The sequence below is a fragment of the Colobus angolensis genome, unplaced genomic scaffold, assembly GCF_000951035.1.
Source record: "Colobus angolensis palliatus isolate OR3802 unplaced genomic scaffold, Cang.pa_1.0 Scaffold468, whole genome shotgun sequence".
Taxonomy (NCBI): Eukaryota; Metazoa; Chordata; class Mammalia; order Primates; family Cercopithecidae; genus Colobus; species Colobus angolensis.
The window spans coordinates 212332-236318 of NW_012118132.1; the positions used below are offsets into that span (position 1 = coordinate 212332).

Consider the following 23987-nt stretch of genomic DNA (forward strand, 5'->3'; position numbering starts at 1 on the left):
GCCTGGCTAGTTTTTTGTATTTTTTAGTAGAGACGGGGTTTCACTGTGTTAGCCAGGATGGTCTCGATCTCCTGACCTCGTGATCCGCCCATCTTGGCCTCCCAAAGTGCTGGGATTACAGGCTTGAGCCACCACGCCCGGCCCATACCTTCAGCATTCTAAGTTCAAAATGAAGCAACCTTTTGGTTGGGCTAGGTCCTAGGTCTGTCACCAGCAGCTGGAAAGTAGGGAAGGAACCACCATCTTCCTCCAGCTTCCATAGTGGGAGACAAAGCTGCCTCTCATCTATCTTGAGGTTCCCCCAAAACAGGAGATTACTCAATGCAGGACAGTCAAAATGGACAAAGGTCCACTACATATCATTAATGTGGTATGTCATATTGATAACATTAAATTGTTGCTTTATCTATTTACTAAATTTATGTTTTGAAACAGGGTCTTGTTCTATCGCCCAAGCTGGAGTGCAGTGGCACAATCATAGCTCATAGTAACCTCAGACTCCCCCTGGGCTCAAGTGATCTTGCCATCTCTGCCTCTCAAATAGCTGGGACTACAGGTATGTACCATCTGCCCCACTAATTTCATTATTTTTCTGTAGAGATGAGATCCTGCTGTGTTGTTCAGGCTGTTCTCAGACTCCTAGCCTCAAGTGATCCTCTCACCTCAGCCTCCCAGAACACTGGGTTACAGGTGTGAGCCACTGAGCCCGGCCCTACTTATATTTCATACAGAATTTCATATCTATGTGAGAAAACCAGCTTGTAGTGTGTGTGTTTGTGTGTGTGTGTACGTGCGCTATCCTCATCAGATTTCGGTTTTACTAGCTTAAAAACGAAACCTGAAGTGTGCCCATTTTCTTTAGGCTCCAGAACAATTTAAATGATGTGTTTTCAGTAGTTACAAGAATTCACTCAATTTACTCTCTGGATCTGGGGATAGGGAGGTCAATTCTATCTCAAAAGAAGAAAAAAAACTGCATTTAAGTTTTTAAAAAGGCATGAAAAAATTCCAAAAACAACATTTAGAAAGCACAAAGTTTTGAAAGGATGACATCAGAATGGCTGAGGAAACACTCATTCCTTTGAGGGAGAGGTCACATCTGGGCACCCTGAGATGCAAGTGCTACGTTTGTTTGGTACGAGGAGCAGACAGTAAGGCTCTTAGCTTCCAGGTCTCTGCAATCAAGCAGGCCAGAAGAGAGGGACTCTGGTGACCCTTACTCATATGACAAAGGGCAGAGGGCAGATTGTCCTGGGAATCCTACAATCATCTCAGAAGGAGTCAGGAACAATAGAACAGAGAACCTGGTCCTGCCCAAGAAGTCTTCCAAAGACCTAGGAAAATTCCAGACATCTAAGTTACACCAGCACATAATGGAAAGAAGAAATAAAACCTTTACATTTTTTTCCCAAAAAATATGAGAATCATGAGATTCATTCCAGTGTACATATTTGACAAATATTTAGAGTGCTTACTATGTGATAGATACCTGTTCAAGATTCTGGGGACAGGCTGGATGCAATGGCTCAGGCCTGTAATCCCAGCACTTTGGGAGGCGGAGGCAGGAGGATCTGCTTGAAGCCAGGAGTTACAGGTTGCAGTGAGCTGTGATTGTGCGGCTGCACTCCAGCCTGGGCAACACAGCAAGATCCTGTCTCAAAAAAAAAAAAAAGATTTTGGGGGTGTCACGGTGAAAATACAAAGTATTTTACATGCTAGGGGAAGACAACAGAAAATAAGCAAACACACAAATACTGTGTGTAATATAATTTCAGCTACTGTGAATCGCTTGGAAGAAAAACAAAACCAAGAAAAGAGACAGGAAGCGGTGGGCAGAGAGTATGTTATGTAGAACGTTGAAGATAGCCTCTCTGAGGAAGGATATTTGAGCAGGGAACTGAATGAGGTGTGGCAACAGGCACCTATGGAAATCTGGGGACCATCTAGACAGAGGCAAGAAAGAGGAAATGCTAAAGGCCCATATTGGAAATAAGTCGGGCCTGTTCCAAGAAGAACCAGCACATCAGAGTGGCTGCCATGAACTGAGCAAAGCAGGAAATGGCCAAAGATGAGGTGGAGGAGACAAGCAAGGGATCGGAAAATGTGAGACCTCATTCCAGGAATTTGAGACTACCCTGGGCAACATGGTAAAACCTCCATTTCTAATTTTTTTTTTTTTTTTTTTTTGAGACAAGGTCTCACTCTTTCACCCAGGCTGGAGTGCAGTGGCACAATCACAGCTCACTGCAGCCTTGACCTCCTAGTCTCAAGCAATCCTCCCACCTTAGCTTCCTGAGTAGCTGGAACTATAGGTGCACGTCACCACATCCTGCTAATTTTTTGCATTCTTTTGTAGAGACAGGATTTTGCCATGGTGCCAGGCTGTTATCGAACTCCTGAGCTCAAGTGATCCTCCCACCTTGGCCTCCCAAAGTGCTGGGATTACAGGCATGAGCCACCGTGTCTGGCAAGGCAAAAAAAAAAAAAAAAAAAAAGAAGAGATTTGAAAAAATTAGTCAGGTGTTGTGGCTAATTTTAAAAATATAACTATAGTCCAAACTACTTGGGAGGCTGAGGCAGGAAGACTTCTTGAGCCCAGGAATTTGAGGCTTCAGTGAGCTATGATTGCAGTGCACTCCAGCCTGCAGACAGAGAAGACTCTGTCTTTAAAAAAATTAAAAATAAATAGGCGAGTGCGGTGGCTCACGCCTGTAATCCCAGCACTTTGGGAGGCCAAGGCAGGCAGACCACGAGGTCAGGAGTTCGAGACCAGCCTGGCCAACATGGTGAAACCCCATCTCTACTGAAAATACAAAAATTAGCCCGGTGCACTGGTGGGTACCTGTAATCCCAGCTACTCGGCAGGCTGTGCCTGGCTGTGGGCTATTATCTTTAACAGTGAAATACTAAAAGGCTGTGCTTGTGAGGTGGGGCTTTTCAACTCAGAGGACCAAATATAAGATATTCAGAAGGAAGCCAGCCATTTGTGTCAGACCCTCAAATGTCACCACATGCAGACCTTTTCAGAGCCTTGTCTATTTCTCCTGAAAAGAATGCCCAATTTCCTGCTGATTGTCACCTACACCAGTCTGGGACCAAAAGGCAGAAGTAGATTAGGTCAGGGCTAATGTCTCTATCTTTAGGTTGCAATCTTCTACTTGGTTCCCCAGTTTTCAGAATTATTTTTCTTTCCAGCCCTTTACTAGGTAAAGGACTTGCTTGTTGAACTTGGAGCCTTGCTTCTTTGAACTTGGAGCCTCTCTAGTTTAATGTCTTTGTTGACCCCCCTTCATGCTGGAGGGCAGGGGCTAGAAGTATAATTGCCTGGATATGTGTGATGAGTGAGGTTCCCTAAGGATCTAAACATATAGACTTTCAACTAGGATCCCTCTGTTAAGCCCCATGCTTAAGCTTACCCAGCTTTTGCTGCATCTGATGCCTCCAATTCCTGACTATGTTAGTTAAGCCTGTGTGATGGTTAATACTGAGTGTCAACTTGATTGGATTGAAGGATGCAAAGTATTGTTCCTGGGTGTGTCTGTGAGGGTGTTGCCAAAAGAGATTAATATTTGAGTCAGTGGACTGGGAGAGGCAGACCCACCCTCAACCTGGGTGGGCACCATCTAATCAGCTGCCAGTGTGGCTAGAATAACAGCAGGCCGCTTTTATAAAAATGGACTTGACTTGCTGAGTCTTCCGGCCTTCTTCTTTCTCCCATGCTGGATGCTTCCTGCTCTTGAACATCAGACTCCAAGTTTTTCGGCTTTTGGGGCTCTTGGACTTACACCAGTGGTTTGCCAGGGGCTCTCAGGCCTTCGGCCACAGACTGAAGGCTGCACTATCAGCTTCCCTACTTTTGAGGTTTTGGAACTTGGACTGGCTTCCTGGCTCCTTGGCTTGCAGATGGCCTATTGTGGGACTTCACCTTGTGATCGTGTGAGTCAATTCTTAATAAACTCCGTTGAATAGATATACATCTCTCCTATTAGTTCTGTCCCTCTCAAGAACCCTGACTAATGCAGTCTCCCATAACCAAATATCATAGATTGGGTGGCTTAAACAACAGACTTTTTTTTTTCACAATTTAGGAGGTTGAAAGTCTGAGATTGAGGTGTTGGCAGGGTTGATTTCTTCTGAGGCCTCTCTCCCTAGCTTGTAGATGGCCACCTTCTCATCCCCGTGTCTTCACATGGTCTTCCCTCTGCGTGTCTGTGTCCCAATCCCTCTTCTTATAAGGACACCAGTCATATTGTATTACAGCTCACCCAGATGACTTCATTTAACATTAATTTCCTCTTTAAAAACTATCTCCAAGTACAATCATATTCTGAGTTACTAGGGGTTAAGACTTCAACATAGAAATTTTGGAGGAGTCCAGGTGCAGCGGCTCATGCCTGCAATCCCAGCACTTCGGGAGGCCAAGGCAGGTGGATCACTTGAGGCCAGGAGTTTCAGACCAGCCTGGGCAACATGGCCAAACCCTGCCTCTATTAAAAATACAAAAAAAAAAATTAGCTGGGTGCAGTGGCGCATGCCTGTAATCCTAGGTACTCAGGGGGCTGAGGCATGAAAATTGCCTGAACCTGGGAGGTGAAGCTTACAGTGGGCCAAGATCGTGTCACTATACTCCAGCCTGGGCAGCAGAGTGAGATTCCGTCCCAAAACATATAAATAAATAAAAATAAATGAATAAATTTTGGAGGAACACAATGCAGTCTGTAACACTGACATGTTAGAGACTCTGTGAAGATGTGTGTAAGAGTTAAAGAAAGAGGAAAGAAACATGAAAAGTGGCTCAACAAAGACAGGTTTATTTTGGAGAATAAATCTAAGAGGGGCTTCTAGTTGATTTCTGTCAGGAGTGCTCTCTCTTACAGACTAAGAGCATTTTTCGGTTTTAGAGTGAGAGAGCTTATTACAGGTTTGCAGGGCAGAAGTTTATGGTGGGGTTGGAATGTCTCTGGTCATGGGGGAGGTTATCTTGGGGCTAACATCTCTCCGGTCAGAGGGGAGGTTATCTTGGGGCTGGCATATCTCCAGTCGAGGAGGGGTTTGGAATGTTTCTGATCAGAGATGTCATTTGTGGTTTATGTTCATGCTGACCTTAGCCATTAGGTTGATGCCCTTTAGAATTAGGCAGTTTTTGATCAAGGGGAACTTTAGAATGGCAGTACTTATCCAAGATGGCGATGTTCCTCTTCTGTCAATGTGCTGCTGTTGGCTTCCTCTCTGCAAGTATTTGAGAGCTACAGTTCTCAATACTGCTAATATCTTCACCTGATTTCCAGCTTTTTGAAACCTCTTGACATCTCTCTGCTGGATTGTCTGTTATTAACCTGACAGCATTCCCTCCCTCTTCTACAGTGTTCTCTGCATCACAGAATTACTTTTTCAAAAATCTCTTTCTTAGAGATTGCCAATGAGAGGTACTTGCAAAGATTTGGAAGACAAAACAAAAAGCTGTTCTTTGGCAGCAGCTGTGGGCAGACTGGATGAATAGAACTGCAGACCTGAGGTCTTATTGGCTTCCAGGTACGCTGTTGCAAATGACCCATCTCAGGGCTGTGGGTCGCTAAGAAGACAGTAACTTAGTCCTCACAGAGCTCTTGAGCAGAGATGAGATGAGGCAGACGTGAGTGAGAGAGGGTTGTGCAAGTGCAGGATGGGATGTTGTTTTTATTAAAAATTTGGACATTTTGTTGATCATGGGTTTTTTTTTTCACATTGTTTGCTTTTTAAAAATATTGCATTGAAATGTTAATTAGCTGGATTGGTTCTTTCTGCAATGCGCTCATAGATCAAAACATCACATGGTACTCCATAAACACGTAATTATTCCTTGTCAATGAAAAAAAATTTTGTTTGATGGGCATGGTGGCTTGAGCCTACAGTCCCAGCTACTTGGGAGGCTAAAGTGGGAGGATTGCTTAAGGCCAGGAGTTGGAGACCAGCCTGGGCAACATAGCAAGACCCCTCACCTCTATAAATAAATAAATAATGCTTAAAAATATACTCCATGGCTGGATGCAGTGGTTCACACCTGTAATCCTAGCACTTTGGGAGGCCAAGGTCGGTGGATCACTTGAGGTCAGGAGTTCGAGACCAGCCTGGCCAATATGGTGAAACCCTGATTCTACTAAAAATGCAAAAATTAGCTAGGTGTGGTGGTGGGTGCCTGTAATTCCAGCTACTTGGGAGACTTAGGCAGGAGAATCACTTGAATCCAAGAGGCGGAGGTTGCAGTGAGCCAAGATCATGCCACTGCACTCCAACCTGGGGGACAGAGTGAGACTCTGTCTCCAAAAAAGATACACATACATATATTTTACATATATATATGTATGTGTATATATATTGCACTAAAATATTCTTTTATTTATTTATTTTTTTTTGAGACTGGAGTTGCGCCTTGTCACCCAGGCTGGAGTGCAGTGGCCGGATCTCAGCTCACTGCAAGCTCCGCCTCCCGGGTTTACGCCATTCTCCTGCCTCAGCCTCCCGAGTAGCTGGGACTACAGGCGCCCACCACCGCACCCGGCTAGTTTTTTGTATTTTTTAGTAGAGACGGGGTTTCACCGTTTTAGCCAGGATGGTCTCGATTTCCTGACCTCGTGATCCGTCCGTCTCAGCTTCCCAAAGTGCTGGGATTACAGGCTTGAGCCACCGCGCCCGGCTGCACTAAAATATTCTTTGATGCCCCCTTAAAACTTGTACCTGAGAAGACTGCCTCACTAGTCCTACTCCAGTCCCAGTCTAGCCCTTAAAAGATGCACAGAGTTTCCATGGGAGGTGGTGAGATTCACTCACTTCAGTGCTATCATCTGAGACTGGTGGCAGTGACTTGCCTGCCCTTCGTTTCCCCAGCCTTCCAATGGTGGGGTAAGCCTGAAATTCCCCATATTCAAACCTTTCCTACTTGAAATATACAAGTTGTTTTCTGCTTTTCCAACGGAACCTTGACTTACACAATCCCTCCTTGACTGGGTTCTCCTCTTCTGAGCTCTCTGTTGTGCATCTACATCTTTTTTACTCTTTTACTCTGATTTTAGTAAACTTCTGGTGTGGGGCAGAAGAAAACTGATATGTTTAACTGACACCAGCTTTCTAAAAATCCCTCCTCTACCCTCAAATTTCATTTCTAAAGTTTTGAATTCAATTACACATTATCCATTGCATTATAAACATGATCACTGACAGCATCTTCTAAATTTTTGTTTTTGTCCAGGTAATCTTCAGCACTCTATATCAAGTCCCCATGAGGTCCTTTTATTTATTTATTTATTTTTATTTTTATTTTTTTTAAAGACAGAGTCTCACCCTGTCGACCAGGCTGGAGTGCAATGGAACAATCTCAGCTCACTGCAACTTCTACCTCCCAGGTTCAAGCTATTCTTCTGTCTCAGTCTCCCAAGTAACTGGGATTACAGGCGTGTGCCACCTGCCTGGCTAATTTTTTGTATTGTTAGTAGAGACGGGGTTTTGCCATGTTGACCAGACTGGTCTTGAACTCCTGAGCTCAGGCTCAGGTGATCTGCCTGTCTTGGCCTCCCCAAGTGCTGGGATTACAGGCATGAGCCACCGTGCCCAGACTAAAGATTTGGTAGAAGAAGTTTAAATTGAAAAGAAGAGTTGGAAAATAAACTTGTAGAAATCTCCTAAAAAGTAGAATAAAAAAGTAAACAGATGCAAAGAAAAGAGAAAATCATAATAAAATTAGATAATTAATTCATTGAACATTAATAATCACCTGACAGGAGTTATACAAGAAGAGTGGTAATCTCCATCAGAAAATAATAGAAGAAAATGTTCAGAACTGAAGAACATGAGTGTCCAGATTAAAAGCATCCAGCGCAATGTGTTTTTGAAAGACCCATGCTGAAGCATGTCATTATTAGGTTGGTGCTATAGTAATGGCAAAACCGCAATTCATTTTGCACCAACATAATAGGAAATTTTAGATCACCAAAAACAGATATAGCTTTGAAATGTCTATAATGAAAAAGCACACGCCACAGAGTTACATTAAAAAGTAACATTGGGAGGCTGAGGTAGGTGGATCACTTGAGGCCAGGAGTTTGAGACCAGCCTAGCCAACATGGTGAAACCCTGTCTTTACAAAAATAAACAAAAAATCAGCTGGGCATGGTGGCGCGCCTGTAGTCCCAGCTGCTTAGGAAACTGAAGCATGAGAATGGCTTGAACCCAGAAAGCAGAGGTTGCTGTGAGCCGAGATGGCGCCACTGCACTGTAACCCAGAGTAAGACTGTCTCAAAATAAATAAATAAGTAAATAAATAAATAAATAAATGTGACAATCAGAAAAAAGACAATCAGAATGTCCTCAGACTTTTAAAAGCAACACAAGAAGCAAAACACAATGAAGTAATGCTTTCAGAATAAGAAGGAAATATTATTTCCAATACGGAATTCTATTCCCAAACTATCAATCAAGTGTGAGGGTGGAATAAAGGCATTTTCATGCATTGTCTCAAAAAATGTCCTTCTTATGACTTCTTTGTCAGGAAGCTATTGGAAAATATGGTCAACCAAAATGAAAGATTAAGCCATAAAGATTGGCAGGAGAGCCAGGATACAGAAAACATAACACAGAGAGAGTCCACAGAAAATTCCAGAATGCTTGGAGAACAACCAGTTTAGACTGAGTAAACTTATAGGAGGCCCTAGGAGAGATATGTCCAGGGAGGGAATTAAAAGACAAATTTGATGTGCCTGACAACATGAAAAAAATATTTTTAGCAGAATTTTGCAATTCTGTTGGAGAGCTTAGAAAGAATTAGAGACAGCAGCCAGGCACAGTGGCTCACGCCTGTAATCCCAGTACTCTGGGAGGCTGAGATGGGCAGATCACCTGAGGTCAGGAGTTCGAGACCAGCCTGACCAACATGGAGAAACCCCATCTCCACTAAAAATACAAAATTAGTTGGGCTTGGTGGCACATTCCTGTAATCCCAGCTACCTGAGGTGGAGGCAGAATTGCTTGAACCTGGGAGGTGAAGGTTGCGGTGAGCTGAGATCGTGCCATTGCACTCCAGCCTGTACAACAAGAGCAAAATTTCATCTCAAAAAAAAAAGAAAGAAAAAGAAAAGAAAAGAAAAGAAAGAATTAGAGATAGTGACAGAGAAAACTGAGCAAACAAAAACAAGAAGCCATAATTCCAAGGAAAATACAGAAGTTGACCAAAAGAGAAAATGTAATCATAGTACTTGGCACGGATCAGTAGGGAATAATATTTGCATAATCATAATAACGTAGAACATTAAATAAAAACTGTGCCTTAACCATATTGAGAGAATGGTAGGAGTACATGGTGCCATGAAACTGCTAAATCCTTTTCTATGTTGTGACTGACATTGCTGGTTTCCCACCTAATATCTTTTCTCCTCTTATGATTTACCAATAGAACATTGATTCTATTTGGAGCAGCAATGTACCTAATTTTAAAATCTCATTTTCAGCCAGGCACAGTGGCTCATACCTGTAATTCCAGTACTCTGGGAACCCAGGGCAGGAAGATGACTAGAGGCCAGGAATTCAGGACCAGCCTAGGCAACATAGTGAGACCCTGTCTCTATTTAAAAAAAAAAAAAAAAAAAAAAAAAAGCTGGGAAGCTGGGTGTGGTGGCACATGCCTGTAGTTCCAGCTACTTAGGAAGCTGAGGCAAGAGGATCACTTGAACCCCAGAGTTAGAGGCTATAGTGAGCCAGTCACTCAAACCCAGTGATTGCACCACTGCACTCCAGCCTGAATGACAGAGTGAGACCCTGTCTAAAAATAAAATTAAATTAAATTAAAAATTTAAAAATCCCAGTTTGCCTCCTAATGACTAAAATAGAACAGAAATCTGTAGTGACTTCTGAGAAAATTTTTCTTTCTTGATCTCAGTGCTATCTTTTCCACCTTGTCACTTGCTGCTTCTTCCTCTTGGGAAAGGGTATTCCAGGCTTGAGGATGCAGTAGTCATTTTGTGACCCTGACGATGAAAACCACATGCTAAGGATGGAGAAGCCATGGAAAACAGGAGGCTGATTCTTGACGACATCCTTGAACAGTTGCACTAATTCCAACGTATTAGTAACACACAAGTAGAAAATAAAATTAAAGACTGGGTGTGATAAGTCATACCTGAAATTCCAATAATTTGGGAGTCCAGAGAGGGAGGACTGCTTGAAGCCAGGAGTTCAAGACCAGCCTGAGCAACATAGCGAGACTCCTATCTCAACAACAACAACAACAAAAATTAAAAATCAGTGAGGCGTGGTGGCTGGTGCCTGTAATCCCAGCTACTTGAGAGGCTGAGATGGGAGGATCACCTGAGCCCAGGAATTCAAGGCTGCGATGAGCCATGATTGTGCCACCACACTCCAGCATGGGTGACAGGGCAAGATCCCATCTCTAAAAGAAAAAGAAAAAGGAAAAGAAAATGAAATGGAAAACACAATCATTTGTAACAATAGCAAAACTCATCAAATACCTAGAAATAAATCTGACAGGAAACATGTAAGACTCCTGCACTGAAAACTATAAAACATTGCTGATAGAAATTAAGAAGCCCTAAATAAATGGAAAGATATACCATGTTCATGGTTAGATGACTCAATATTGTAAAAATGTCGTTCTCACAAAATTGATCTGTAGATTCAGCACATTCTCTATCAAAATAGCAGCAAGCTCATTTTTTATGTATAGAATTTGACAAGCTAATTCTAAATTTTATGAAGACATGCAAGATACCTAGAACAGACAAAATAGTCTTGAAGAATGAGAACTTACACTACCAGAGATCAAAACTTTATATTGAAAAACTTATCTTCATTACTTTGTTGATCTCTACTCTTTATTATTTTCTTCATTCCAACTGATTTGGGTTTAATTTACTGTTCTTGTTCTTGTTTGAGATGGAAGCTTAGATCATTGGTTTTCAATTTTTTTAAATGTACCTTTTTATTTTGAAATAATTATAAGAAGTTATAAAATTAGTACATAGAGTTTCTTTTCTTGGTGTGTTTCTGTTTTGTTTTGTTTGTTTGTTTGTTTGTTTGAGACAGGGTCTCACTCTGTCACCCCGGCTGGAGTTCAGTGGCCCCAATCTTGGTTCACTGCAGCCTCAACCTCTCTAGATCAAACAATCCTCTTGCCTCAGACCACTGAGTTGATGGAACTACAGGTGCACATCACCATGCCTGGCTAGCTTTTGTATTGTTTTGTAGAGATGGATCTCCCTATGTTGCCCAGGCTGGTCTTGAACTGCTAGGTTCAAACTAAACCCACCTTGGCCTCCCAAAGTGCTGGAATTACAGGTATGAGCCACTGTGCCTGGCCCTCGTAGAGTTCCTTGAGCCCTTCACTCAGCTTCTACTTATGGGGACATCTTACATAACTAAAGCAAAATGTCAAAACTAGGAAATTGACATTAGTACACAATTGTTGACTAGACCACAGATTTTATTTCACCAATTTTAACGTGCATTCATTTATGTGTGGGGTGGGGAGGGGTGTCTGTGCAATCCAAACTCATGTATAGATTAATGTAGCCATACCACAATGAAGATACAGAACTGGTCTATCATCATAAAGGAACTCCCTCCTGCTGCCCCTCTATATTTCCATCCATATGCTTTTATCCCAGTCCCTGTCCCTTAGCCACCACCAGTCTGTTCTCCATCTCTATAGTTTTGTCAGTTTGAGAATGTTATGTAAAGGGAGATGTGGTACATAACCTCTTAACATTGACGTTTTTTCACTAAGCACAATGAAAAAGTTCGTCCAAGCCATTGCATGTATCAGTATTTCATTCTTTTTTATTGCTGAGTAGTATTCCATTGTATGAATGAACCAGAGTTTGTTTAATCATTCACCCACTGAAGGACATTCCTTTTATTCCCAGTTTGTGTCTATTAAAATAAAGCTGTTATGAACATTGATGTACAGGTATTTAACATGCACTCATTCATGTATGTGTTAAATAGACAGGTATTTGTCTAAACACAAGTTTCTATTTTTCTGGGGGAAATGCCCAAGAATGCAATTGCTAGGTTTTGTGGTAAGTGTATGTTTAGTTTTACAAGAAACTCCCAAACTGTTTTCCAGAGTGGCCATGCCATATGACGCTCCCACCAATCTCTCAATATATGAGAGATGTAGTTTCCCTACATCCTTGCCAAGAAATATTCTTTTAAAATATATCCATTAAGGCCGAGTGCGATGGCTCACGCTTGTAATCCTCCACTTTGGGAGGCCAAGGTGGGAGGATCACCTGAGGTCAGTAGTTCAAGACCAGCCTGGCCAACATGTTGAAACCCCATCTCTACTAAAAATACAAAATTAGCCAGGTGTGGTGGCACATGCCTGTAATCCCAGCTACTTGGGAGGCTGAGGCAGGAGAATCACTTCAACCTGGGAAATAGAGGTTCCAGAGAGCCAAGATTGCACCATTGCACTGCAGCCTGGGCAACAAAAGTGAAACTCCATCTAAAAAACAAACAAATAAACAAACAAAAAAATAAATATATGCATTAGAGTTACACATTTCCACCTGAGCCTACTTAGTTGTTTAAGTCACGATTAATCTGGGCTCCTAATACTCAGAGCTGACTGTAATCTTAATTGATTGCACCCTGTCCAACCCCAGAGGGTCACCAATAACATCATGATCTAGTGCTTTAGAAAATAAAATTTGAAGGCTTCTATTAAATATCTTGAATTAAATTGCAGGGGTAAACCTGATTAGCATGGTCTAGAGAAAACCTGGAATCTCTTCAAAGATGCTGTTTTCACTTTAAACTTTAAACTTTTTTTTTTGCATAATTGTATCATATTTTCATGAAAACTTGCCATCTAAATGGGATAAGGAAAAATATCTATAGACCAAAAAGTATTGGAAATATTGTGAGACCATTAAAAAGAATAAGATATCTCTTTATGGATTTATAGTGAAAGATTACCATAATTTATAGTTACACGAAAAAAATTACAGAAAAATATAAGTCCACTTAGGTAATATATGTAGTTTTCTATATTTATATAACAATTTTTAAGCCTAAAAGAATACACAAAATTGTTAACAATGAGGTGAGATTTTTGTGTCTGAGGTGAGTGATTATTGAGCAAAATTTTAATATTTAAATATTGCTTACTATGTTGTTAAACAAAATTTAAGTACATTTCAAAGTTTTGAAAAAGAGACAGTCCTTAAACCATTAATACCTTTTCAAATAGCAAAATTCCCTCCTGCTAGTTTAAGTTGATTATTTACCAAAAGATGCTTAAAACATTGAAAAAGATCAATCAATCATTGGGTAGGCTATTGATCAGACCATGGAGCAACAGATTATCTTCATCTGTAAATGAATAAAAAACCTAGAAATGTACATATTATGTCATTGATACTGCCACATGGCATATTTTATACAGTATAGATATTTATATTACACATATTACCATATATGTTATTTTACTTCTTACTTTCTAAACTTTTTATTATGAAGTTTTTTAAGTATACGATAAAGCTGGCAGGGTGTGCTGGCTCACATCTGAAATCCCAGCACTTTGGGAGGCCAAGGCAGGCAACTGCTTGATCCCAGGAGTTCTAGAGCAGCCTAGGCAACATGGAGAAAACGTCCCTCTACAAAACATACAAAAATTAACTGGGCATGATGGCATGCACCTGTAGTCCCAGCTACTCAGGAGGCTGAGGCAGGAGAATCACTTGAGCTTGGGAGGCAGAGGTTGTAGTGAGCTGTGATCATGCCACTGCACTCCAGACTGGACAACAGACCACAACTCTGTCTCCAAAAAAAAAAAAAGGAAAAAAAAGGAAGGAAGGAGGGAAGAAAAGAAGAAAAGAAAGAAAAAGAAAGAGGGAGAGAAAGAAAGAGGGAGAGAAAGGAAGAGGGAGAGAAAGAAAGAGAGAGAGAGAGAGAAAGAAAGAAAGAAAGAAAGAAAGAAAGAAAGAAAGAAAGAAAGAAAGAAAGAAAGAAAGAAAGAAAGAAAGAAAGAAAGAGAAAGGAAGAGAAAGGAAAGAAAGAAAGAGAAAGAAAGAAAACTGAAAGAATTGTATGTTGAACATCCATTCTTCTTTTTTTAATCCAATACAAACAGACAAAATCTCTGCTCTCTTAGAGCTTAAATTTAGTGAATGTTAGCTTACAGCTTACTTTTTTTACTTGTTCTTCTTCTTCTTTTTTTTTTTTTTTTTTTTGGCCAGGTTTCAAAAACTCGCTTTATTCCAATGTGAAATGAAGACGCAATGGTATAAAACCAAGAAAAGTTATTGATCAACTGTGAGGATGCTTTGCTTGCTAGCTCACGCCCACCGCTTTTGAAACAACATGTCTGGACAGACCACACCCATAAGCTGGTCTCCGCAGAGACCCAGGCAGATGCCCCAGTCCCCCAAGCTCACAAGGCAGCCATCTACTCCCCCAATCAGAGCTCCAACAGCAGGCTTGGAGAAGCAGCACGGGCAGCAGGGAGGGGAAGCAGTGGGGCATGTGGGGGTCCCCGCCACCCACAGAGCTAGTCTCTGTAGAAGGTGCTGTGTGGCAAGGACCAGGAAGGGAACTGCACTACAGAAAGCTGACACCTTCTGCATCTTTAACTTTCCCCAGGATCCAAGATTCAGCCCTGCTTCCCCAGCCCCGCCCCAGCCCCACTGTGCATTAGGCAGCTCAGGTTAAAATGGGGAGAAGGTCAACCATTGCTTCTAGACAAAATACAGAGTTAGGTTTCGGAGAGCCTCTGGTCACAACATTTTCATCAACTGATCAATATGTAACTTTGCTTTATGTGTGTTTCCGTTTAAGGTCACCTTATTTAATATGTAGTTGATGCAATAACATTGACATCACGGCCAACAACACTATAATTCATGCTTTAATAAAGTCTATCTAACACATGCCTTTCTCAGTAAGGCACATACAGCCTTCCTGTGCTTAGGAATACTAGATAGCACTTCACACTACACTTGGGAGCCATTGTACTCTGAGCACAATTGAGTGGAATTGTAAATCAGTGACAGAAAGCAATTTGGGAAATTCACAAATATGTGACAATTAAGACTCTCCCAAATAAATATTGGATCAAAAAAGAAACTACCGTCTGGGCGCGGTGGCTCATGCCTGTAATCCCAGCACTTTGGGAGGCTGAAGAGGGTGGATTATGAGGTTAGGAGTTCAAGACCAGCCTAGTCAACATAGTGAAATCCCATCTCTACTAAAAATACAAAAAATAGTAGAACGTGGTGGCGGGAGCCTGTAATCCCAGCTACTTGGGAGGCTGAGGCAGAATTGCTTGAACTCAGGAGGTGGAAGTTGCGGTGAACAGAGATTACATCATTGCATTCCAGCCTGGGTGACAGTGCAAGACTCCATCTCAAAAAAAATAAATAAATAAAAATTAAAAAAACCCAACAGGGAAATTAGAAAATATTTTGAGATGAGTAAAAATGACACAACATATGAAAATGATGGGATGAAGCTTAAGCAGTTATTGGGGGAAATTTACACCTGTGGACACCTATATTAAAAAAGAAGAAAGATCTCAAATCAATAACCTAACTCTACGCTCTCAGACTCAAGAAAAGGGAGAATGAATGAAATCATGTAGGGCCTTATGGGCCATTGTAAGGACATCAGCTTCCATAACTTCTGAGTATCTTTTGTATTCTGAGACCTGGAGAAAAATCCAAAAGATGAAGAACCAACCCACAGGTTTAAAGAAAACTAAACAACAACAACAACAAAAACAATCAATTCTCATTATTCATGGATTTCATATTTGCAAATTTGCCTACTTACTAGAATTTATTTGTAACCCTAAAATCAATACTTGCAATGCCTTTAGGGACATGTGCCAAGCAGCAGAAATTTTTTTTTTTTTTTTTTTGAGACGGAGTCTCGCTCTGTCGCCCAGGCTGGAGTGCAGTGGCCGGATCTCAGCTCACTGCCAGCTCCGCCTCCTGGGTTCATGCCATTCTCCTGCCTCAGCCTCCCGAGTAGCTGGGACTACAGGCGCCCGCCACCTCGCCCGGCTAGTTTTTTGTATTTTTTAGTAGAGATGGGGTTTCACCGTGTTAGCCAGGATGGTCTCGATCTCCTGACCTCGCGATCCACCTGTCTCGGCCTCCCAAAGTGCTGGGATTACAGGCTTGAGCCACCGCGCCCGGCCACAGCAGAAAATTTTAATCACCCACTGTGCTTGTTCTCAGCTGAGGTCAAATAAGGCAACACTCTCCCCTCTTGTTTCAGCTCTTATACTGTAAACACATGTCCTTTTTTGCAGTCTATTTAGTGCCACAATTTTCCCCTTTTTTGTTTTGTTGGTGAGTTTGCTCCCTAGTGCTGAAGTGCTATTTAATATTCCTAAGCACAGGAAGGCTGTATGTGCCTTACTGAAAAAATTTATGTGTTAGATAAGCTTTATTCAGGCATGAGTTATATAGTGCTGTTGGCCATTATTTCAGTGTTATTGAATCAACTATATATTAAATAAGGTGACTTTAAACAGGAACACACATAAAACAAAGTTATGTATCGATCAGTTGATGAAAATGTTGTTACCAGAGGCTCTCAGGAACCGAACTCTATATTTCGTCTAGGAGCAATGGTTCAGTATTCACTAGTTCAGTGTTTGTGGCAGCTTTATAGAACATAGCTACCCCAAATAGCAAGAATTGATTGTACATGTCCAGTTCTAAAGGTAATCTGACCATGATATCTCTCATCCACACAGACTGAATAGGCTGGTTGGAGAATGTCCCTTTTACTCCTTCATCTATTCATTCTAAAATTGTGAATTGCATGTCATGGGAGATGAGCCTTCCACTGGAGACCTCCTGCGTAGAAGGAGAAACTATGGTTGCTGTCCGCAGTGCTGATATCTAAAGCCAGCTTCTCTCAAGAGAAGCAACATCAAAAAAATCATTGAAATCCACACAACTGAATCTGAGAACCCTGGTTCCTACTCCCCAAAGGTCAAAGACAGTAGGTTGCTCCAAAAGGCTAAGTCAGTAAGAATGCATGAAGAGACAGCATTGATCCCATCTTGGTGGAGCAAGATAACATCCACAAGAACTGAGGGACATCATTCTAGATTTGTAGGAATCCTGGAAACAGTCAAACTTGGGAGCAAGATTACTTATCTCCTCTGGGTCACAGATGCCTAAGCCTTAGTAGCAGCTTAATCAAGTTTTCTAAGCCACTTTATATATCTTTATATCTCCTCTGACTCTATGGAAGATTTAAGATCTCCTGCTATCTCTTGTGACTAGCCTCATGAGACCCTGGACCCCAGCACTGATCCTCTAAGGACCAGAAACTCGACAGAGGTATTGCAAAAACGTTCCAAAGCCGGGTGCGGTGACTTACACAGCTCTTTGGGAGCAGCACTTTGGGAGGCCGAAGTGGGTGGATCACAAGGCCAGGAGTTTGAGACCAGCCTGACCAACATGATAAAACCCCGTCTCTACTAAAAACAAACAAACAAACAAACAAAAATTAGCTGGACGTGGTGGCACATGCTTGTAATCCCAGCTACTCAGGAAGCTGAGGCAGGAGAATCACTTGAACCTGGGAGGTGTAGGTTGCAGTGAGCCGAGATCACACCACTGCACTCCACCTTGGGTGACAGAGTGAGACTCTGTCTCAAAACAAAAACAAAAACAAAGAAAACCCCAAACATTCCAAAGGAGTATAAATAGAATTTCAGAGAAAGCAATGCATTGGAGAAGCCAAGAGAAGAGAGTGTTTCACTGAGACAATGATCGTTTGCAAGTGCCAAAGAAGGCAACAGTAGAGAAACTATGCAATATGAGATGTTTTTGCAATCCAGAATTTATTCTGATTTTGCTTGGAAAGAACCACTTCTTCCCCATTCTCAGCCCTTGTGTTTTGTATGAAGCTGAATCTACCCAGAGATGGAGCATATAATCCAAGCCTGAGCCAATCAATGCATCCCATTCTTCTAATCATGGTGTTCAACTAGAAGTTGAAACAGCCAGGCACGGTGGCTTGCACCTTTAATCCGTTACTCAGGAGGCTTAAGCCTAGAAATTCAAGGCTGCAGTGAACTATGATTACACCACTGCCCTCCAGCCTGGGCAACAGAATGAGACCCCGTCTCTAATAAGTAAAAAAAGGAGTTGAAACATGCCTCAAACAAGGCAATAAAGCCCAAAAAGATTGTCCTACAATATGTGCTTAAGCTATCAGTCCTTCTGAACTCAGCATTATGTATATGTATGGGCTAGAGCTAGTGCAGCCATCTTGCAACAACACTGGACAGAGAATGGTGTGAACACTAATGAATTAGAACCAAGACTCAAAGGCAGAAAAACCAGATCCTGGTGACATCTTTTGAATTCAAGTGTAAGCTGAGCCTGAAGCCAGACTCCCTTATTCATGAGCCAATTTGTTTCATTCTTTAGCCTAAGTTAGTTCATGGTTGTTTGATTCTGATATTTGCAATATACACAGTTTTACCTGAATTAGAAATCAGTACTGGATGCAGAATGTTTCAAGTGATGCATGATAAAATGTGGAACTAACACGGGTGAAATAGGTGGGGTATAGGACAATAAAAGCCCCTTTGACACAGTTGGGAAGCTGTGCATTCAATGAACCCCCACCACCATAGGTAATCTGTGCGTTCTCTTGACCCATAAAAGAGTCTAATTAATAAAAGAATGTTTCTTCACTCTGAAAGGCCAAGGCAGGCGGATCACTTGCACTCAGGAGTTCGAGACCAGTCTGGGCAACATGGCGAAATCCCATCTCTACAAAAAAAAAAAAAAAAAGTGTCTTACACTAGAAAAATGATGCTAACTTTTGCCAGAAACATATGTGTACCCTTTGGGGAAAAAGGGTCCTAGAAAATTAACGTAACCAACTTTATATCTCTATTTCAACAACTGATGCTATTGGCTTAAGCTAAGACTATACACAGAAATAGCATCCAGGTCATTGAATTAGGGTCCAATAATAAATAAGAATAGTCTTCTAGCATGCCACTACCCTTCATCAGCCCAGCAAGAAAGACTTTCCTTGTCTTCAATAAGGAAGACTTTGTTGATTGTTTCTTAGAATCCTCCCATCCTTCTACATAATATAAATGTGATCCTGGAAATGTGAGTCCCATTCACCCTACACCTGACTCATATTAGCCTTAGGTCCTATGAAGATAATTTGGTAAACTTTGGGTCTTATTGAGATAGCTGGCCAGGTGTGGTGATGTACACCTGTAATCCTAGCACTTTGGGAGGCTGAGGTAGGTGGATCATTTGAGGTCAGGAGTTCGAGACCAGCCTGGCCAACATTGTGAAACCCCGTCTCTACTAAAAATACAAAAAAAGTAGCCAAGCATGTTGGAGTACACCTATAATCCCAGCTACTCAGGAGGCTGAAGCACAATAATTACTTGAACCCAGCAGGCAGAGGTTGTGGTGAGCTGAAATCACGCCACTGCACTCCAGCCTGGGTGACAGAGTGAGACGTCATCTAAAAAAAAGAGAGAGAGAGAGAGATCTAAGATCAAGGGCAGTCTATTCCCTGTCAGAGTTCTAATTACCTATTATCCCTTTAAGTAGCTCGGGGTCCTCCCTGTTGTTATTTGGCATAGAAAAATGTTCCTCAGGTTTGTAGATATTCATCTGGGACTAGATATGAAATGCACTCACTTTAAGAAACAGAAGAAGGCATCACCACATCCAAGAGGGAAGACAGGATTTTTATTCTCTATATTAGTTGGGACATTTTTGGTTTTGAGGAAGATAAACTGAACTCAAAATGTCCTAAACACAATAGCAAGTTTATTGGCTCATATGACTAAGAATTCCAGGAGGTAGACCCAACGTTAGGTAGTGCTGGGTCCAGAGACTTGCTGGAATCCTCTCCATCTCTGGACTCCGCTTTTCTTTGTGTTGGTTTCACTCTAAGGCCCCATGTGATACTCTCCAAAGCCCTTGGATCACACAGTCTTTTCTGCTAGAAGTCCCTGTAAAAAGAGACATTCTCCTTTGCAATATTCCAGACAAAGTCTTGGGTGGGTGTGACTCTCACTGGATTGAATTTCAGTCTGTGCCCACTCCTGAGCAAAAGACTGTAACCTGAAGGCCAGACATGGTGGCTCACGCTTATAATTCCAGCACTTTGGGAGGGAAGCCAAAGTGGGTGGATTGCCTGAAGTTAGGAGTTTGAGACCAGCCTGGCCAGCATGTTGAAACCCCATCTCTATTAAAAAAAAGAAAAAAAAAATTATCCAGGCATGGTGGTGTGCACATGTAGTCCCAGCTACTTGGGAGGCTGAGGCAGGAGAATCACTTGAACCCAGGAGGCGGAGGTTGCAGTAAGCCGAGATAGCACCACTGCATTCCAGCCTGGACGACAGAGTGAGACTCCATTAAAAAAAAAAAAAAAAAAAAAAAAAAAGACTGTAACCTGAGTGGACAAGATAAGCTGATTTGCTAGAGCCAGAGATGGGGGTCAACCTAAGTTGAACCACATGAATGGGGTTGGGTGGGGTGTGGGTAGGATTGAATGGTTCTCCAAAGGAAATTCAGGGATGTCTCTAAAATAAAAAGAAATGGATATCGGCAGAAAAACAAGCAAATGGCTTCTACACCATTGCTCTTAAATACTAAGCTTCTACACCATTTAGACTTAAATACTAAGTCTAAAATCTTAGTATTTAGGGGACAATGTAAGTCTCATCTAATATTGCTTTTTCCTAAGTGGACCAGAAGTCTTTTTTTAAAACAAAGGGAAATGTTGGTTCACTTGTTTTAAGGTTTCTTCCTCATAGCCACATGATCTGAGAATTTCCCATTTACTGGTAGTGGTGAACCTCTTCAGTCATAATTGTTTTACCCGTTCCTACCCTCACAGTGTTAGCTGATTGGACCAGGAATGAATACACCAGACCCAAAGAATCTAGTTCATTGGCATAGGCCAGTGGCCAATCAAATTCATCTTTGGGACCCACTGAGAATAAGACAGGCTTTGAAAACTCAAGAAAGCCCACAAAATCCTCTGCCAGGCACAGTGACTTACACCTGTAATCCCAGCACTTTGGGAGGCCAACGCGGGCAGATTGCTTGAGCCCAGGAGTTTGAGACCGGCCTGGGCAATATAGAAAGACCTTCATCTCTACAAAACCACAACATGTATCTGGGTGTGGCAATGCATGCCTATGTTTCCAGTTACTCTGGAGGCTGAGGTGGGAAGATCACTTGGGCCCGGGAGGTGGAGGTTTCAGTGAGCCAAGATCGCACCACTGCACTCCATCTGGGTGACAAAGCCAGATGCTGTCTTTTATTTTTAATAAAAACAAAGAAAGACCACAAAATCCTCCTCCTGAGAGATCCAGACCTTTCCTGGTTCCCATTCTCCTGAGACCCTCTGTGTTTCTTTGGATTCTGTAAAAGAGCTCTGCTTGCATCCATTTAATAATTTATTGATTCTGCTTGAGCTAATTTGAGTCTGCTTCTGTTGCCTGAAACCAAATGACTTTGTCAAAGCTAGGTCCAGTCATAGTCACATCCAAGGATGGCACGGAGGCCAGCGAAGGTGAAGCAGAATATGCCAGAGTGTGAGTAGGAAGAGATGAGGGCAGAGGGACAACAGAGTCAGACGACGGAGGGCCTTGTAGATGATCATAAGGACTTTGGCTTTCATTATAAATGAAGCAAGAAGACATTGAATGGGTTTAAATGGAGAAATTGCATGTCTAACCTTAATTCAATAAGAATCTCTTTGGCTGGCTTATTGACAATAGGCTGTGGAGGGCAGAATTAGCAAGACTAGTGAGGAGCCTATGGCAATGATTCGGGTGAGAGACAATGATCAATTGGAGCATGGTGGTGGCCCGGGAGGTGGGGAGATGTAGATTCTAGGTATGTTTTATAAATCTGAACACTGATGCTTCAAGAGGGAGAGGATGTTGCCTATGGTTTTATGATGACGGAGTGGTTTAGAGGCAATAGCACTCTGTTCTGAAGAAGCAGATGGTGATGGTCATAGGAGTGTACACATTTACCAAAACTCCTTGATTTGTACATTTTGGGCCAGGTGAGGTGGCTCACACCTGCAATCTCAACACTTTGAAAGGCCAAGGCAGGCAAATTTCTTGAGGCCAGGAGTTCAAGACGAGCCTGGGCAACATAGTGAAACCCCATCTCCACAAAAATAAGAAATTAGCCAGGTGTGGTGGCACAAACCTCTAGTCCTGGCTACTATTTTGTAATCTGAGATCTGAGGCAGGAGGATTTCTTGAGCCCAGGAGTTGGAGGCCTCAGTAAGCTATGATCACACTACTGCATTCCAGCCTGGGTGACAGAGCAAGACCTTGCCTCAAAAACAAACAAAAAAAATTGCACATTTCACTGTATATAAATTTTAACTTGATTTTTTAAAAAGCCAATCTAGCCTAATTCCATGCCTATAATTCCAGCACTTTGGGAGGCTGAGATGGGTGGATCCCTTGAACTCAGGAGTTCAAGACTAGCCTTGGAAACATGGTAAAACCCCTTTTCTACCAAAAAAACCCCACAAAAATTATCTGGGTGTGGTGGCATGCACCTGTGGTCCCAGCTACTTGGGAGGCTGAGGTGGGAGAATCCTTGGAGCCACAGGAAGTTGAGGCTGCAGTGAGTCGTGATCATGCCACTACGTTCCTGCCTGGCTGACAGAGCAAGACCCTGTCTCTAAATAAAAAATAAATTTAAAAGACAAAAAGAAGAAAAAGCTGGCTTTATTTTACAGTGAGAATATAACTGTGTATTGTCATTCAAAACAAATATAGAATTTGAATAGTGTGTGTTTCAAAATCCCATTGTATATGTATGTGTGTATATATATATGTGTGTGTGTGTATATGCATATATATAAAACTAATATGTGTATGTGGACACACACACATACACACACCAAATAATCACCAAACTGTTAGCCATGCTTATTTGGGAAGGGGTGGGGGCACAGATTATTGTTTTAATTCTTTACAATGAGCATATATTGTTAGAAGAAGCAGCTGAGATTTTTAAGAGGATTTTCTTTAAATTTCTCTCCAATAATGCTGGACCTGTTTCCACCCACCTGGGCAAGCAGCCCTTGGACCAGCAACCAAGGCATCTCCTAGGAATTTGGAAATTCAGACTCTTAAGACCCACTCCACCCTGATCGAGTCAGAATCTGCATGTTAACAACATCCATAGGTGATTGTAAGTGCATTCAAATCTGAGAAGCTCTAGGTGAGAACAGATCCTTTCCTGTCTCTGAGTCTCAGTTTCTCCCCCGCACAAAGAGAAACTGGTCCCTCCCAATTGCAGTTTTCTAATCTCATTTCTTGTAGTCATCTGAGTCCCTATAAAAAGGCAGCTGAAGCCAGGCAAGGTGGCTTACCTCTGTAACTCCAGTTATTTGGGAGGCTGAAGCAGGAGGCTCTCTTGAGCCCAGCAGTTGGAGGCTACAGTGAGCTATGATTGTACCACTGCACTCCAGCCAAGGTGACAGAGGGAGACCCTGTCAAAAAAAAAAAAAGAAAGAAAAGAAAGAAAGAAGGAAAGAAAGAAAGAAAGAAGAGGGAGGGAGGGAGGAAGGAAGGCAAGCAAGAAAGAAAGAGAAAGGAAGGAAGGAAGAGAAAGAAAGAAGAGGGAGGGAGGGAAGAAGGAAGGAAAGAAGGGAGGAAGAAAGAAAGAAAGAAAGACAAAGAAGAAGTAAAGAGGGAGGGAGGAAGGAAGGAAGACAAGCAAGAAAGAAAGAGAAAGGAAGAAAGAAGAGAAAGAAAGAAGAAAAGAAGCAAGGAGGGAGGAAGGAAGGAAGGCAAGCAAGAAAGAAAGAGAAAGAAAGAAGAAAGGAAGGGAAGAAAGGAAGGAAGGAAGGGAAAGAAAGAAAGAAAGAAAAGAAAGAAAGATAAGAAAGAAAGAAAGAAAGAAAGAAAGAAAGAAAGAAAGAAAGAAAGAAAGAAAGAAAAGAAA

General features: G+C 41.9%; 1 protein-coding gene across 1 annotated transcript in view; it reads right to left on the bottom strand.

The window, feature by feature from the left end:
- USP31 (ubiquitin specific peptidase 31) overlaps nucleotides 1-23987 on the bottom strand; it is a 136258-nt gene that overhangs the window by 111570 nt on the left and 701 nt on the right. The gene's annotated exons all lie outside the window — the stretch shown is intronic.